At 37.1% G+C, this 14,880-nt stretch overlaps 1 protein-coding gene and 1 non-coding gene across 2 annotated transcripts in view; one reads left to right on the forward strand and one right to left on the reverse strand.

Moving 5' to 3' along the window:
- IL1RAPL2 (interleukin 1 receptor accessory protein like 2) overlaps nt 1-14,880 on the forward strand; it is a 569,253-nt gene that overhangs the window by 465,207 nt on the left and 89,166 nt on the right. The gene's annotated exons all lie outside the window — the stretch shown is intronic.
- LOC112207115 (U6 spliceosomal RNA) lies at nt 11,549-11,655 on the reverse strand. The gene has a single exon (XR_002941586.1). It is a non-coding gene; the product is annotated as a U6 spliceosomal RNA (small nuclear RNA).

Consider the following 14,880-nt stretch of genomic DNA (forward strand, 5'->3'; position numbering starts at 1 on the left):
TTCCTGGATTGGTTCCATCGATGCTGAAGTCAAGAAGCACCTTGTCAGTAAGAGACTGCCTTTTAAAGTTCTTTTGATATTGAACAATGCCCCTGACTACCCAGATGCCCCTGTGAGTTCAACACCACAGGCATCATAGTGGTCTACTTTCCCCAAAACAGAATGTCTCCAATCTAGCCTCTGGATCAGAGGGCCATAACAACCTTTAAGGCTGATTACATACAATACTCTGTGGAAAAGATTGTCAATGCTATGGAAGAAAACCTCCTCAATAAAGAGGGTGTCAGGGAAATCTGGAAGGATCACACCATTAAAGATGCTGTCTTTGTTATAGAAAAAACCTGAAAACAATCAAGCCCAAAACAATAAACTCCTGCTGGAGAAAACTGTGTCCAGATATTGTGCATAACTTCACAGAATTTGTGAGAGAACCAATCAAGGAAATGATGAACAAGATTTCTCTTTCTTATGATTTTCTTAATAACATTTTTTCTCTAGCTTAAATTATCAGAATACAGTATATAATGCATGTAGCATATAAAATATGTGCTAACTGATTAAGTATGCTACTGATAAGGGACCAGGCAACAGTAGGCTATTAGAAGTAAGTTTTAGATGAGTCAAAATTATATGTGGATTTCTACCTGCGTGTGGGCGGGGGATTAGCGGCCCTAACCCCTGCATTGTTCAAGGTCCAACTGTAGTTGATAATCAGTCAAGCCATCAAGCATAGTGGATTTTCATACTTTCACCCTTGTCTTGAGTAGTTATAGCCCAAGGAGCTCAGCCTTACATAAAAGGAAATTTTATGAGCCTTTATTTTATGCGCGCGCGCGTGTGTGTGTGTGTGTGTGTGTGTGTGTGTAATTTAAGCCACCTTAACAAAGCATCTTGTTGTACTGTTTTTCCTCCTATCATTTGGGAGGACAAAAAGACAACTTACAGGAGAAAACCTGTTACCTCTTTATGGATGGAATTTTAAAACACTTGATCTTTTGAAAACTATATTCACCATAATATTATTTAACATTACTTGTTTTTCTGAAAAAGACAAATAACAAGATGTTTTCTTTCATTTTGACAGATTAGAAGAAATTAAATTTCACTGTAAATTGTTTGCTGAGTGACTGAAATACAATATTAATTCACTAGCTGAGTATGTGTTTATGGAACTGGATTTATCTTTTTGTCCTTTTAATAGTTTTTATTTTTGTTTTTTTTTTTTTTGGTTTTTTTTTTGTTGTTGTTGTTGTTGTTGTTGTTTTCCGAGATGGAGTCTCGCTCTGTCGCCCAGGCTGGAGTGCAGTGGCGCGATCTCGGCTCACTGCAAGCTCCGCCTCCCGAGTTCACGCCATTCTCCTGCCTCAGCCTCCCGAGTAGCTGGGACTACAGGCGCCCACCACCACGCCCGGCTAATTTTTTGTATTTTTTGTAGAGACGGGGTTTCACCGTGTTAACCAGGATGGTCTCGATCTCCTGACCTCGTGATCCGCCCGTCTCAGCCTCCCAAAGTGCTGGGATTACAGGCGTGAGCCACCGCGCCCGGCCGTAATAGTTTTTAAAAATGGGTTTTTTTTTTTTTGCTGTTTTGAGCAAACATGAAGTACAAAATACAGAAATTTTTACTTTCCCCAACTCAAAAACTAATAAAAAACCCACATAGCTTTATAATCTATTGCGGGATCTGGCCAGCAGCCCACAATGCAACGGGGCTCTCTCTTTGTTCCCAGGTGGATAGGCAGGTCGAGAAATAATAGACACACACAAGATAGTGAAAGCTGGGTCCAGGGGGGTCACTGCCTTCTGGTCCCGTGATGCCAACAATGCACTGAATATACCAGCATTTATTATTAAGTTTAGTGAGGGCGGGGGTAGGTTAGTGAGGGATTTAGTGTCATTTGATTATGAGGTGAGATGGTCACATGGGGATGAAGTAATTCTTTAACATAACATCTGTATGCAGAAGTACAGTATACAGAGAAAGGAATTTACAATATAGTGTGTGCATCGGTAATTTCTAACAGAGCCGTAAAACAGAAAACAGTCTTTCCATAACCTATGATTAGCAAGATATTAATCAGCAGTAACAGTTGCAGCAAAAGCTGGTTACAAACAATCCATAGAAACAGGACTTGAAGCTAGACAACCAGTTAGACCGGAAATTCTCAGAAGGCAGTATGCCTTAACCCTAAAGAAGCCTAGAAGAGCCATGGCAAGATGAGGGCATTTATAGCTCTATCTTATCCATATGGACAGGCGCCCCTCATGTGTCCATTTATAGGCTCTCCACAAGGGTCGCATTCCATTCCCAGAGCTATGAACATCTGCTTTTCTGGGACAGGAATCTTGGTGATGTGAAACCTCCCTGACTGCACGTCCATTCATAGGCTCTCTGTAGGGGGAAGCACATCACGCGCTGTTGGCTCATTCTGGCAGTCCAACCTGGCATTGTCTTTACACAATCCTGCATGCAACTTTGTATTTACAATAATCAGGAGCATTTCATCTTTTATTCCGTAGCAATAGTTTCAGGGGGTCTCCCTACATCTCCCCCTTTTCTCTGATTTAAATGAACCATAGCAATCATAGCTTGGCACTGATCACGACTGAAGAATATTTTTTTCCAATTTTACATATGAACAATAAACCAATAGCACAAATTATACACAGAACAAAATTAACGATAGTGGATCCTCCCAAAGATTTTACCCATTGAATGGGGTTGAGGTTAGATAACCCCTCAGAGATACCGTCTAAAACTTCAGGACCGGGTAAAGCAGTTAAGTGTGCTTGAGAGGCCTCAAAAATCTGTTGTTTTAGCTTGCTTATGTCTAAACTTAAATTGTCTTCACTTCTTTGTAAATGGCGTTTTACTGATTCCCAATTGTGAACAGACTCATTATATTGAAACAGAGTTATACAAAAATCAGAAGTATTCCAATCACATTGCATTTATAATCTATGTTCTAAACTCAATTCTATCTCCCATCCATATAACAGTTTGTCTTAGATCATTAATTTGATTGGCCAATTTTTGATCAATACCTGACTGAGAATTCCACATCCAAGTAGAATTTTTTTGCCATTTATCCACAAAATGAACAGTTTGAATAGATTGATGTAATGCAACTCCAGCAGTAGCAGCATTCACAGTAACAGCAATCAAGCCCATTATTACTGCAATTAATGTAAAAATAAATTGTTTACTCCTTTTAAGAGTTTTCTGTAGAATATTATTAATAACATGGATAGAAGGGGAAGATTCCCAAGGCCTGTGTAAGGCTACAGGGAGCCAAATACCTTCTCTGGCTCTGACTATTAAAATACTATGATATTGATTAAAGGATGAGTCAATACAAGTATACAAGTAACAATTAACACAGGTAATTATGTTGGTTTTTGAACTAACATGCATCTTTCCTATAATAACATATATGGTGGTTTAACACAACTTTTAAGTGGTATAGTTTTGTTGGACTCCATATAGATAGTATATATATTTTGGGATGGTACTCCTTTTTGTGAATGTGGGGTGGGGGGAATGGGTTGTATGAGAGGTGGTGGGGGGATATTAGAACGAGGGGGTATAAGTCCTTATAATCTTTACTGTCCCATCTTTGAATTGACCTTTTGACAATTGCCATAGTGATATTTTTGGCTGTATGGAAATAGTAGTGTAAATCAATCTGTTGTCTTAGTTTTTGAGGTGACAAGGTGGATTTACTTATAACACTTTCTCCAGACCAAACTCTCATACCAGTCATAGCTATGGTTAATCTCCATAATTCTGAATGTTCAGGTCCTAAGTGGGGAACAACGAGCCTTGGCTTTGGAGGGGCAACCCCTGCCCCTTTCCACTTAAGAGGAAAAAAGGAGTTAAATCTACAATAGGGGAGGGTTGTCACTACTTTTTTGATAAGTAATATCATAGAGAAAATGTTGACAATCTCTGTGACCTTGAGAGCAATCATTAGTAATATGACCTTTGGGAGCCCAATCAACAATGGTGTAGTGAGAAGAATTAAATAACACAGTTCCTTCTGAACTAACACAATCCTTCCATATTAATTTGCCAGCATTTGAAGACAAGTTGAGAGGACACGCAGGTCCTAAAGGCTTATATTGGGATGTGTGAATATAATCAGTGATTCCTGTTTTGATCTGCCTTAGAGGTTTTAATGAGAGCCCTGATACCAAGTGTCCTAAAGGAGGGACAGAGTGACCAGACGGTAGTGTGACCACCCATGTTTGAATATCTAATAAGAGACATCCATTAGTGGGTCCCAGGCACAAAGGTGGATACCTAAAACCTAAAGCGATATTGAAAGAGGTTCCTTCTTCTGAAGGTTGGGCAGGACAAGGATCATCTACAGAACCAGGCATCCAAATACCGTCATTAACATAGACCTCAAAAGGAGCATCCATCCATGTCATGGCTCGAGTAAGAGGAGGAAAAGGAATATAGGCCCAATATGTATAGTTTTAACAGTCTGTGGGGTTAAAGAGGGTAGAAGGATCTCATTTTAAAATTATCTAACATTATTTTAATAGCAAGCTGCAGCTCACAATTAGTTGATCTCTTTGTGATCTTTACCATGTTTTCAACAATATTTAAATAAAAATAAGATTACTTATTTTTGTGAGTTATGTGGATTCCAAAATAAGTTAGAGTAAAAAGTAGGGTGGGTGTTTCTTAACCTTGTACAAAAAAGCAATAAAAGATTTCCCATGTTGATTATTTCTCATTCAGTACGCTTTCTGGGATTCATTGGTTCAAGTTTTCTCCGTCTTCTGCACATGTGCTTAATATCCCCAAAGGATGTGAAAGGGGTAAACATTTTATATTAATTATGTATAGAAAATCCTGGCTCGTCCCACCCACAATTTCACCTTGGTACCCCATAGCCAAATACCTGAGACTTCATTTCTTAGAAGATAAACTCAAGCATCACATTGTCCTGGTCTTGCTGCATTCTTCTCTTCTTTTTCCACCCAAAGCAATTTTTCTAATTAATTTTTAAATTTTGAGATGACCATTTTACAATCACATGCAGGTGTAATAAATAATTCAGAAAGATCCCATATACTCTTTACCCAGTTTTCCCCAGTGGTAAACTCTTCTGGAACTATAGCACAATCTGACAACCAAGACACTAACATTGATACAGTATCATAACACAGAACAGTTCTATCCTGACAGAAATCCTTCATGTTGCACTTCTATAGTAACATCCATTTCTCTCCCACCACTATCCCCTATTTAACTCCTGGCAACCACTAAACTTCTCTCCATCTCTGTAATTACGTTACTTTGAGAATGTTGAATTTGTTTATTTTTCTAAAACTTTTACAGTGCTACATTTTACATTTAAGTCCTCAGTCCATTTTGAATTATTTTTATTATATAACTTGTGAGACTTAGTTCACGGTTCATTATTTTTTGCCTATGGATGTCCAGTTTTTCTAGCACCATTTGTTGAAAAGCCTGTCTTTCCTCCATTGAAGTACTTGAAGTACTTTTACATTTTTGTAAAAAATCAGCTGGGAATATTTGTGTGGCTCTATTTCTGGGTTTCCTGTATATATATATATATATATATATATATATATATATATATATATCTCCACCAGACCACACAGTCTTGATGACTATAGCTATATAATAAATCTTGAAATCAAATGGACTGATTTTTCCTACTTTTTTTTTTTTGCAATACTGTTTTAGCTATTCTAAGTTCTTTGACTTTTCACATAAATTTAGTGTAATCTTGTCTATATCTTTTTTTTTTTTTTGAGACGGAGTCTCGCTCTGTCACCCAGGCTGGAGTTCAGTGGCACGATCTTGGCTCACTGCAAGCTCTGCCTCTCGGGTTCATGCCATTTTCCTGCCTCAGCCTCCTGGTAGCTGGGACTGCAGGAGCCCGCCACCGCGCCTGGCTAATTTTTTGTATTTTCAGTAGAGACGGGGTTTCACAGTGTTAGCCAGGATGGTCTCGATCTCCTGATCTCGTGATGCCCCCGCCTCAGCCTCCCAAAGTGCCGGGATTACAGGCGTGAGCCACCGCGCCCGGCCAATCTTGTCTATATCTAAAAAAAAAATCTAACTGGAATGTTGATAGTAATGCATTAAACCATTATAACAATTTGGGGTAAATTGACATCTGTACTATGATGAGTCATCCAATTCACGAACACACTGTGTCTATTTATTTAGATCCTTTATGATTCATTTATTCAGTGTTCCATATTTTTGACATACAAGTCCAGCACATGTTTTGTTAGATTTACACCTAAGTACTTTATTTTTTCAATGATTGTAAATGACACTATATTTAAAATATTTTTTGGTGTGTGTGTGCGTGTATATATATTATATATATACCATACATATATACATAATATATAATATATAATATTTATTATTTATTTATTTATTTTGAGAGAGAGTTTCACTCCTTCACCCAGGCTGGAGTGCAACTGTGTGATCTCAGCTCACTGCAACCTCCACCTCCCAGGTTCAAGCGATTCTCCTGCCTCAGCTCCCGAGTAGCTGGGATTACAGGCACCCACCACCACGCCCTGCTAATTTTTGTATTTTTAGTAGAGATGGTGTTTCGCCATGTGGGCCAAGGTGCTCTCAAACTCCTGACCTCAGGTGATCCACCGGCCTTGGCCTCCCAAAGGGCTAGGATTAAAGGCATGAGCCACCACGCCTGGCTGGTTTTTATATTTTTAATTGGTGTCTATGAATTGATTGCTTAGTTTATAAAAATACAATTGATTCTTGTATGTTTATATTATATCCTGAAACATTGCTAAACTTTCTTATTCTAGGAGTTGTTTTTTATTTTTTTATAGATTCCCTAGGATTTTCAACATAGACATTATGTCATCTGGAATTAGAGTCAGTTTTATTTCTTTATTTCCAATTTGCATGTCTTTTATTTTATTGTTTTGCTTTATTGCACTGGCTAGAACTTCCAGCAACGTATTGACTAAGAGCAGTGATTTTCAGCTGTTGATAAGGGGTCATTTGGCTCTGTCTGCTTTCAAAAATTTGTCTTTGTGTTTAGTTTCTAGAAGTTTAAATATAATGTGTCTTGGTATGGATTTCTTTGTGTTTACCCTGTTAGAGGTGCACCCAACTTTTTAAATCTATAGGTTTATATTTATACCATGTATGGGACATTTTTAGGCATTATTTATTTGAGTACCAACATCATCTCCTTTTCTCCCCAGGACTCCAATGGCTTGAATGTGAAACCTTTTGTTATAGTCACACAGGTCCTAGACTATCTATTCATTTTTTTTCTAGTCTATTTTTTCTCTACTGTCCAGAATGAGTAATTACTGTTCTATTTTCAGTTCGATGGTTTATTTCATCTATCCCCTCCATTCTGTTTTTGAGCCCATCTATTGAGCTTTCTATTTCAATTATTGTACTTTTTAATTCTGGAATTTTCATTTCGTTCTTTATATTTCTAATTCTTTGCTGGGACTTTCTATTACTATACTGAGGCTTCCTATTTTTAAACTTGATTCATGTATCTTCATAATTGTTTGCTGGAGTTTTTTTATTATGACTGTTTAAATAATTGCCACATAATTTTAACATGTCTGTCATCTTGGTGTTGGTATCCATTATCTTTGTTCATTTTTTTTTGAGATTTTCCTATTTTTGGTATAACTACTAGCTTCCAATGTAAACCTAGACGTTTTGTACTATGTTCTTATTTAAATCTTCTATTTTAGCTGTCTTTCTCTAATACTGCTCCATCAAGGAAAATAGGGAAATTAGCTCATTGTTGCTAGGTGAAGGTAGAAGCCCAGGTTCCCCACTCAGCTTCCACTGACAGCCAAAGTGAGAGTCTCCTAACTACTACTACATAGGTGAGAGTTCCAGGTTCTTCCACGGTCTCCACTGATACCTTGGTGGAGGTGGCTTTATTATTACTTGGCAATTGTGAAAGGCCTCCTCCGACAGAACCCCTGTAGGGGGTAGAGGGATGTCTCATTACAGCTGAGTCGGGGTAGAAGTCCAGACTTCTCACATGGTGTCTCACATAGATACTGCAAAGGGGCAAGAGGAGTGTGATTCTCATTAACAACAGGCAGGGATTAAGTCTTAGCTTTCTATTTGGCCATCTCTGATACCATCCCAATGGCATGCTAGACAACTTGTTACAGCATCCTAAGAGTGAATGTCTAGGCTCTCCAGTTATCCTTTGCTGGCATGGGCAGGGATGGTACCATATTTTTTTCTGTGATGTTTGGTTGGACTATAATAATTATTATCCAAAGGCTTTCTATCTTTCTAGGCTTCCCCTTTTTTAGTCTTTTAGATAGGAAGAGCAGATCTTTGTTGGGCTTTTTATGTCTGCGACTGTTGCCATTTCTGGGTTTCTGGCTTGTTCAGTAACAAGTCTGGTGTATATGAGACACAAAGAAGACCCAGGGACCTAACCACTGTGTCATTCCTTGTGTCCTGTAGTCCTTAGCCTGTCTGCCTTCTTCTCCCTGTTTTTCAGCATCATCTTATGTTTGCTTTACACATAATATCCAGACAGCTTAGTTGTACCTCGTGGGAAAAATAGGAGATATTATAGCAACTCTATCTTCCCAGAAGCATAAGGCTTTATTTCTATTTTTAGTTTTAGTTCTGGGGTACATGTGCAGTATGTGAAGGTTTGTAACATAGGTAAACGTGTGCCATGATGGTTTGCTGGACCTATCAACCCATCATCTAGGTATTAAGCCCAGCATGCATTAGCTATTTGTCCTAATACTCTCCCTACCCCCATCCCACTCGCTGACAGGCCCCAGTGTGTTGTTCCCCTCCCTGTGTCCATGTGTTCTCATTGTTCTGCTACTACTTATAAATGAGAACATTTGGTGTTTGGTTTTCTGTTCCTGCATTAGTTTGCTGAGGATTATGGCTTCCAGCTTCATCCAAGTCCCTGCAAAGGACATGATCTCATTCCTTTTTATGGCTGCATAGTATTCCATGGTATATATATACCACAATTTCTTTATCCAGTCTACCATTGATGGACATTTGGGTTGATTTCATGTCTTTGTTATTGTGAATAGTGCTGCAATGAACATACACATGCATGTATCTTTGTAATAGAATCATTTTTATTTCTTTGGGTATCTACCCAGTAATGGGATTGCTGGGTCAAATGGTATTTCTGGTTCTAGATCTTTGAGGAATTGCCACACCGTCTTCCACAATGGTTGAACTAATTTACATTCCCACCAACAGTGTAAAAGTGTTCCTCTTTCTCTGCAGCCTCGCCAGTATCTGTTGTTTCTTGACTTTTTAATAATGGCTGTTCTGACTGGTGTGAGATGATATCTCATTGTGGTTTTGATTTGTATTTCTCTAATGATCAGTGATGTTGATCTTTTTTTCATATGTTTGTGGGCTGTATGAATGTCTTCTTTTGAGAAGTGTCTGTTCATGTTCTTTGCCTGCTTTTTAATGGGGTTGTTTGTTTTTACCTCAAAAATGTGTTTGAGTTCCTTGTAGATTCTGGATATTAGATCTTTGTCAAACTGATAAATTGAAAAAATTTTCTCCCACTCTGTAGGTTGCCTGTTCATTCTAATGATAGTTTCTTTTTCTGTGCAGAGCTCCTTAGTTTAATTAGATCCCATTTATCAATTTTTGCTTTTATTGCAATCGCTTATGGTTATTTCATCATGACATCTTTGCCCATACCTATGTCCTGAATGTTATTGTGTAGATTTTCTTCTAGGGTTTTTATAGTTTTGGGTTTTACATTTAAGCCTTTAAGCCATCTTGAGTTAATTTTTTAATAAGGTATGAGGAAGGGGTCCAGTCTCAATTTTGAACAAACGGATAGCCAGTTCTCCCAGCACCATTTATTAAATGAGGGATTATTTCCCCATTGCTTCTTTTGGTGAAATTTGTCAAAGATCAGATGGTTGTACATGCGCAATCTTATTTCTGAGTTCTTTTCTGTTCCATTGGTCTGTGTGTGTTTTTGCACCATTACCATGCTGTTTTGGTTATTGTAGCCTTATGGTATAGTTTAAAGTCTGGTAGCATGATGCCTCCAGCATTGTTCTTTTTGCTTAGGATTGTCATGGCTATATGGGCTCTTTTTGGTTCCATAAAAAAATTAGTTTTTTTCTAATTCTGTGAAGAATGTCAATGGTAGTTTAATGGGAATAGCATTGAATCTATAAATTACTTTGGGCAATATGGTCATTTTCATGATATTGGTTCTTCCTATCCATGAGCATGGAATATTTTTTCATTTGTTTGTGTCCTCTCTGGTTTCCTTGAACAGTGGTTTGTAGTTCTCCTTGAAAAGGAACTTCATTTCCCTTGTTAGCTGTATTCCTAGGTATTTTATTCTCTTTGTAGCAATTGCGAATGGGGGTTCCTTCATGATTTGGCTCTCTGCTTGCCTGTTGTTGGTGTATAGGAGTGCTTGTGACTTCTGCACATTGACTTTGTATCCTGAGACTTTGCTGAAGTTGCTTATCAGCTTAAGAAGCTTTGGCGCTGAGACGATGGGGTTTTCTAGATATAGGATCATGTCATCTGCAAACAAGGACATTTTGATTTTCTCCCTTCCGATTTGAATACCCTTTATTTATTTCTCCTGCCTGGTTGCCCTGGCCAGAACTTACAATACTATGTTGAATAGCAGTGGTGAGAAAGGGCATCTTTGTCTTGTGCCAGTTTTCAAGAGGAATGTTTCCAGCTTTTGCCCATTCAATATGTTATTGGCTGTGGGTTTGTCATAAGTGGCTCTTATGATTTTGAAGTATGTTCCTTCAATACCTAGTTTACTGAGAGTTTTTGACATGAAGGGATGTTGGATTTTATTGAAGGCCTTTTCTGCATCTATTGAGATAATCATGTGGTTTTTGTCTTTAGATCTATTTATGTGATGAATTACGTTTATTGATTTGCATATGTTGAACAAGACTTGCATCCTGGGAATGAAGCCAATTTGATCGTGGTGGATAAGTTTCATGATGCACTGCTGCATTCGGTTTGCCGTATTTTATTGAGAATTTTTGCATCAATGTTCATCAGGGATATTGGCCTGAAGTTTTCTTTTTTTGTTGTATCTCTCCCAGGTTTTGGTATCAGGATGATGCTGGCCTCATAGAATGAGTTAGGGAGGAGTCCTTCCTTTTCAATTATTTGGAGTAGTTTCAGAAGAAATGGTATCAGCTCCTCTTTATATTTATGGTAGAATTCAGTTGTAAATCCAACTGGTCTTGGGCTTTCTTTGGTTGGTAAGCTATTTATGATTGCTTTAATTTTGGAACTTATTATTGGTCTATTGAGGGATTCAACCTATTCCTGGTTCAGTCTTGGGAGGGTGTATGTGTCCAGGAATTTATCTGTTTTCTTTAGATTTTTTACTTTATTTGCATAGATCTATTTGTAGTATTATCTGATGGTTGTTTATATTTCTGTGGGTCAGTGGTGATATCCACTTTTTCATTTTTTATTGTGTCTGTTTGATTCTTCTCTGTTTTCTTCTTTATTAGTCTAGCTAAAAATATGGAACACTTCATGAATTTGCGTGACATCCTTGTGCAGGGGCCATGCTAATCTTCTCTGTATTGTACCAATTTTATTATATGTGCTATCGAAGTGAGCACAGCATAAGGCTTCTAAAACGATTTTTAAAAATAAGAATTGTGTCCACCTGGGTACCTCTTCCACTGGTAGAAAGTAATGAGCTCATTTAAGATCACTGAAACATCACAGGCCAGACTAGAGCTCATTCACTGAAACATCACAGGCCAGACTAGAGCTCATTCACAGTAGCTTCCATCTCATCGTAGTTTGATGCAGTCTGTTGGTAATGATAAATATTTTTCTAGACACAATTTCTCCTTGATTGGTTAGCTGGAAGGCAGGAGAGCTTTTCAGTCTCCCTAGGTGGACTGAGCTGATTATGAAGAGACCACAGAAAACTTGTCTTTTCCTTGATGGCATCAGACTCAATAGAATCCGCTTAGGGACTATACACAGGAAAGCAAGATGGGGCTAACTAAAATAATGTAGGAAAAAGGTATTCTCTTGTACCTGATGATCCCCCTTTGGCAAAAGGGAATCTCTGTCACTTGAACATCTATGTCTCTAAAGGAACCTGCTAAAGGTTACTGCTACAAATATTGGGAAATTGGTTTTACCATTAGATTTTGCTTGATACCACATTGCATGGGCTGCTTCCCAAGGTGCAAAAGTGTTAGATAAATGTCTTCTTCAATAATTACATAGTAACAACTGAATGTGTAACTACATGACACCTTGTCAAAACTCAATTACATAGTATTTTTGTTTTCCTCAACTAGTGCTATTATATCAGAGAAACAGTTATACTAAATCATAATGCTTTAGTGATGACATATTTATTTACTAAATGATCAGGTATGACATGAAATTTCTTCTTAAATTATATTTAACAAGATACATAGTAATTTCATCATTTTCTGCTGTTTGCTATGTGAAGTAAACCTCCAATTTTTTAAAGTTTCCAGTGTCTCTTGTGGTTGTTATTATTCTTGTTTTTGTTTATTAAAAGTGTTTATTAACACTTCTGTTACATTTAAAAGACATGTTACTCTTTCATTGGATAATGTAAATAATTTAGTATAGTTTTGTCTTCCTGTTTCCAGCTGTGTGTTGAAGATATTTTCAAGTTGATAACTTAGATTACAAGGGAAAATTGTCATTGAACACTGCCAGATCAAAGAAAATGTCACTAGTTCTAACAGTTGCTGAGAAATTGACCCTCTTTGAATGAAATGTAAGCATTGGATCCCACAGTACAAGTAAAACTTCTTTAACTTGATTTTATTCAATAAGCATCTATATATACTGCACATTCTAAAGCTCACATTACTTTTCTCATTCTGTGTTATTTAAACTTCTGTAATTTCCTCTACTCCTAATCACCAGGCTCTATAGAACAAACAAAGAGAAATACTTGCATTAAGTTGCAGACAACTTTAACAATCTGATTTTACAAAAGTCAGAAAGTATTTTTTTCTTGGTAATCCTTATTTGAAATGAAGCATTTCAATAGCAGGCAAACAGCATTGTTGACACACTAATCCAAGCTCTCTCAATCTCAGTACTGTTGACATTTAGGATCTGAAAGATTTTTTTGGTGGAAGAAGGGGCTGTCCTCTGCTGTTTAGTAGTACACCACTGGCCTTTACCAGCTAAATGTCAGTAGCATTTCCCACCAGTTGTGACAACCCAAAATGGCTCCAGACATTACCAAATGTACCCTAGGGGGCCAAAATTGTCCCTAGTATGTATCCTCTAAAAAAATATTAAATGGAAGTTAAATAATGTTCTAATGGAGATTGCAGTGTAGTCAAATTCTACCACATATTAGCCTATTAGTGAAGTGAAGCTATTCCAGAAGAACATTTCCTGAGAAGAAAGCTGTATCCCCTGCCCATTTGTAGTTAAGTGCCAATAGGGAGTTTATGTGACCTCCTGAAGCTCCAATTCTTTGCCTGATATCAAAAGTATGGTTACATTATCCTGTGCCTAGTAACTAAAACCAAGAGATGTTGACAAATGTATAGAGAATAGAGGTGAATAATAAAAAAAGAGAGAAAACACAAACAATACATAAATATTAGTCTGTAAGATTCAGTACTGACAAAATATGAGTAACACATGAGCAATAAACTTTTTAAAAAATCTTGTGAGTACATAGTAGGTGTTGTATTATGGGGTACATGAGATGTTTTGATACAGGCATGCAATGCCTAATAATCAAATCATCAAAAATGGGGTATTCATCCCCTCGAGCATATTTCCTTTGTGTTACAAACAATCCAGTTATACTCATTTAGTTATTTTTAAATGTACAATAAATTATTTTTGTTTGTAATCACCCTGTTGTGTTATCAAATACTAGGTCTTATCTATTATTTCTAACTACTTTTTGTATCCATTAACCATTCCCATCCCCCCCAACCCTCATTACCCTTCCTAGCCTCTGTAAACCACCCTTCTGCTCAGATGAACAGTAAATTTAATGGAACATATAGACACTCACAATGCATTTTATAGGAGACCTGGTGCTCATAGCTGTTCTTCAGGTTATGAAGTCTATTGCCACTGATTTTTTTTGTCTTTTCCTGACTTCTGAATAGTTGATACTAGGAGTCAATAGGGTAATAGCCAAAGTTTAAGATCAAAAGTCTCTGATACTTGAAATTGCAACCCCCACCCAATCCCTGTGGAGAGCCCTAAGGAGATACCAGGTCTTATCAGAGAGCAACAATTCTCTTTTCTTTCTTTGGCAAACTAGAGAGTAACAAAGGCTAATTTATATTGCATATAACTAAAACATATTATAATTTTCTATAACAAGCAGAAACATTAGTTTTAAAATATGTATGCACAATAAAAAAATGCATAAATGAAAAAGGCAAGATATTATTTGGTTAGGGGATGGATTACAGCCTCCAAATATGTCAAGGAATGGCTTGCAGAAAAGTTTCTCTTTTTTTTTTTTTTTTTTTTTTACTATCATGTGATAGACAAAGTCATTTCTTAATTACTTTTCACAGCTTCTAATCCCCTAGACTTGTTTGCTATATGGAATCATAATGAAAGATGCATGAACAACAAGCTATGATACTACACTTGAGGCTCTACTTAAGTTATAATCCAAGTTATATGTCATGGCAGATCAAGCACTTCTTTTGTAAATACTTTTTGTTAAATCATAAAGTTCCTTACTAGGGGGAACATAACTAGCTCTATGATTTAAACTCAGAAAGGTAACCAGGAATTAAATATCTTGTTAAAAGTTCACTTTCAGAACAAGGTAAAATCATGACTTTCATACA

The sequence above is a fragment of the Pan troglodytes genome, chromosome X (genome assembly GCF_028858775.2).
Source record: "Pan troglodytes isolate AG18354 chromosome X, NHGRI_mPanTro3-v2.0_pri, whole genome shotgun sequence".
Lineage (NCBI taxonomy): Eukaryota > Metazoa > Chordata > Mammalia > Primates > Hominidae > Pan > Pan troglodytes.